Source organism: Octopus bimaculoides, chromosome 3 (genome assembly GCF_001194135.2).
Source record: "Octopus bimaculoides isolate UCB-OBI-ISO-001 chromosome 3, ASM119413v2, whole genome shotgun sequence".
Classification (NCBI taxonomy): Eukaryota; Metazoa; Mollusca; class Cephalopoda; order Octopoda; family Octopodidae; genus Octopus; species Octopus bimaculoides.
This window is the reverse complement of record NC_068983.1, coordinates 165,673,802-165,677,832: the sequence shown is the minus strand read 5'-3', so window position 1 is coordinate 165,677,832 and position 4,031 is coordinate 165,673,802. Positions and strand designations below refer to the sequence as shown.

The 4,031-nt window shown below is 38.9% G+C and overlaps 1 long non-coding RNA gene across 1 annotated transcript in view; it reads left to right on the top strand.

Moving 5' to 3' along the window:
- The first annotated feature begins 2,173 nt into the window (after positions 1 to 2,173).
- LOC106867352 (uncharacterized) overlaps positions 2,174 to 4,031 on the top strand; it is a 46,071-nt gene continuing 44,213 nt past the window's right edge. Inside the window, exon 1 of the long non-coding RNA XR_001409124.2 lies at positions 2,174 to 2,241. This is a non-coding gene — a long non-coding RNA (uncharacterized LOC106867352). The remainder of the gene's footprint in view (positions 2,242 to 4,031) is intronic.

Here is a 4,031-nt window from a genome sequence, read left to right as displayed (position 1 = left end):
TATATTCCATATACTGATTTTTCTTCAGATTTCTTTCATCTGGTCTTTCTTCCTCTGTAGAATTAATTCTTATAGCTGTTGTTGGTATTGTTGTTGTTGTTGTTGTTGTTGTTGCTTCGTTAGCCGATACAATAAACAAACAAATCTACTTTAAAGATTCTCAAAACAAGAAGCAATAATAGGAAACGGTATCGATGTTTTCGGAACTCTGATTGTTGACCATCCCGTTATTTCTCCACTGCATGTCCAGACAGGAGTGGTGGACACCCGATTTCTTTTCTTTTCTTTTCCTTTTTCTATCTCCCTTATTAACTTTATTCAAATAACTTTCATACGTTTCGATCGATCGATGAATGGTGACTTTTTCTTCCTCTTTGTTCTCATTTCTCCTTTCTTGCTTTGTGTTGTTTTCTCTTTTCTTTTCCCATCCTTTCATTCTAACAAGATCAATAAAACCAAAATAACAACACACAACTCGGTTTTATGTGTTTTTCGTTTGATTCACTGGTTTTGCTGCTGCATCTGTTGAAGATACTGGGTGAAAGAGTAAGGACGACGAAGCAGGCGAGAAACGATGATTATGATGATGATGATGATGACGATGATGATGATGAGAAGGCCGAGAGCTTATGCAATGCATGAACCTCATCATAGGAGATCTATTCGACAAAGAACGCTAACAGGTTCAATCCGTCCACGATTGTTACCGCCATCAGGATCTTGGGCTAATTTTTTGGTTATATTTTAGAATTGCTGCGCAGCGCCTCTCTCCTCCTCCTCCTCCTCCTCCTCCTCCTCCTCATTATCATCATCATCATCATCATCATCATTTTTTTTCTATACATACTGCAAGGAAAATATTGATGACGGTTCAAATGCTACCAAAATAGCAAAATACATGAATAAATAGATAGATAAGTACGTAAAAGTTTGTGAGAATATTTTCTCATGTTTGTGAAAGCAATAAGACACCAGACATCGAACCGTTATTATTATCCTGTTAATCAGGCTGAGTCTGTGATGAAGGCCCTTAACTCTCGATAGACAAAACCATTTAACTTTATTTTTAAGTACAAAAGATAATATTGCAAATACGAGCAGCGGTTCCGTGGCTTTCATTGCATCAGTTCAGTCAGACCAAACCGGAAAATTACTTATGAAAGACTAACGACTTACTCGGGGATATGTGTCTGTACTTGTTGAGTCGGAAGTAAGGGTCAGTGTCCTTGACCGATGTGACCCCACCGTCACTATGTTGGGGGGTGGGGATTGATGTCATTAATGTTACTCTTGTACCTTTATAAATCAACATTTGCAGCGAAAGGTAAGCAAGAGGAGGGGAATTCAAGCGGGATCGACATTGTCAAAATAGGACTGGCCAGTGATTTGTGCTGCCCTTAAAGCTGGTTGTGGAGCGGCACAATGAGGCAGCTGAGGCTTACAAAATATTGGCTGTCTGCCTCAACAGCATTAATCTCCTTAATTTTACGGAAAACGCCGACCCAATTGAATATTATTAATTAGTAATTAGCCTAGTAGTTTGGCGATTATTTTATCGATACTGTTTATCGAATAGCTAAGTCTAACTGTGCCCAAAGGGACATAACTCGAACTCGGAGTAAATATGGGGTATATTTTTTTCGGTAAACCGATTTATCCGGTACCTCTTGGTGATACAGACGCAGACAGACACAAAATACTGCATATATTCCGTCAATCGCATTTCATTAAGGGGTTTTAGACAATCTAGGGTTACAGAAAACAGGTGATCTGACTACGGGGCCCTCTCGTGTGTTAGAGGCCGGAGACACGTGGTTGTGAACCGGACTTTTTATTTAGTAAATAACTTTCTCAATTAGAGAAAGAAGGAGCTTGAATTTGAACTCAGGACTTCGTGCTACTAAACAATCGTCAATTACACGATGTTGTTGTTGCTCACAGTATTATGTTGTGACACTCTGTGGTACCGACTTATTGGGACATGAATGTCTTGTCCATTGACAAAGCTTACAATCTGTGACGGGAAACGAACTCTCGAACCTTCAATCTTCATCTTGCTGCCCACAGTTTTGAAAAAATATCGAATATTAAAATAACAAAACTTGAAGTTACAAATAATGGTTCCATCCGTCTCTTGGAATTAACATAAAGTTTATTTTTATTTTTGAATTTAACCCTTCATAAGAATATTTTGGTCGCTAACGGAGTAGTTTTGGTTTTGTGATGTTTTGTGCGAAGAAGGTAAGAACTGTTGTTATTTTTTACTGTTAATTCTATTGTTGAAGCGTCTCGAGCGTGTGGTTGTTACTTGTTGTTTTTATTCCTTTTTCTCCCCATTATGGCAAGCTACGCGAAAACTGCTGTGGCCAAGCTACACCGTCAGAAGCCAGGAGGGTGCATATTAAGCTGGTCTACTGAAGAGAAAAGTGAGAAAGCGGTGGTGTAGCGCACGCAAGCGGTCACCACAAATAAAATTGAAAAACTGTCAGAGGAAAACGTGAAGGAATGCCTAGGTCTTCGTACATCGACTTCTTAAAATCAAGTCTTGGAGGATCCATGTCAGTTGGGTGGTAGTTTTTTAAGATGTTATAGTTCATTTTATCTATTTTATAAATGATAATATTTTCTGGAGTCTTATGGTGATGTTTGTAAATTGACGCCGTTTGGTATTTGCTTTAACCGTTTCTTTAATTGTTTGTTATTGTTTATTGCAGTCAGTATTTCCTTATGTTCATTAGATTTTCTTAGACTTGATATCGGGGGCAGATTGCCTGGGCTTGGCGGGTGAGGGGTGATGTCTGGGAGAGGAGGGGACTCGTCTCATTTTGGTTATCGTGGGTGTCCTACACAAAGATTTAAGAATTAGAACAAGCAGTTTCCATTCTTAAGACGGGCTAAGCTCAGATGTTTTTTGTAAACGTTCAGGTGTTTTTTGTTTTGTAATCGTTCAGATGGTTTTTGTAAATGTTGAATTTTTTTATTATTATAATAAATGAACTCGAGTGGTTTTGTAAACTATTTCCCGTCACTGGTTCGAGGAATATTAAATTTTCTTACAGAGAACAATTATCCATTTCTCATTCTAGGCTTCTCAAAGACCCGAGTTATTTAACGGGAAAAGATTTTATGATATCCAAGTATTTTCCCAATAGCAAATCCTCAGCGATGAATTGAAATCGTTCTAATCTGGAATTAAACGAAAGTCGTCGGTTGAACTCTGTGATAACTTCTATCTTTAATATACAACCACCAACAAATGTCTTTATTAGCAAACGTCTCGACATTTATAGATGCAAGAAGCATCCATGAACTGCGTTCATAAACTTTATCGCTCTGACCACTCGACCAATCCGCCCCACCCACCTACCCACTTTATTTTCCTCCCTAATTTAAGCACAAAGTCAGCAGTTTTAAGGGCCGGGATTGAGTTGGCGAGTACAATATTTTCTCGGCTCCGGAAAGATGTGAGTTAAAGTTGATCTTAACAGGATTTTGAATTGGTTCCCTCTCGACACCACGTTCGTGTCGAGAGGGCAGCTGCTTTTTACAACAGAACATTTTTTTCTTTGTGATTCCACATAATATCTGGTCGGTTGTATTTTAACTTGGTGGCTGCTTTAATATTGACCAGTAAACTTTTGACCCATCGATCTCAGTGTGGTCAACTTTGTGTGTGTGTATGTTTGTGTGTATTCGCGTATCTATCTATCTATCTATATATATGAATGTGAGCATGTATGTATATTTATGTGCGTGCGTGCGTGTATATTTGTGTGTGCGTGCGTGTATATTTGTGTGTGTGCGTGCATGTGTTTGTGATAGTCACGGCCGTAACGCGTTTGATCATGTGTCTAGTCGATCAGAAACTAGGAGTTAAATGACACCACCACCACCACTACTACTACAATCCTTTTACTAAACTGCTACTTTTACAGAAGCCATCAGGGTGAACATCACCGTCAGCATTATTCTCATAATGTTCGTGAGGATGATGATGATGATGGAGGGCGAAGGTAGGACAAGGGTAAGGA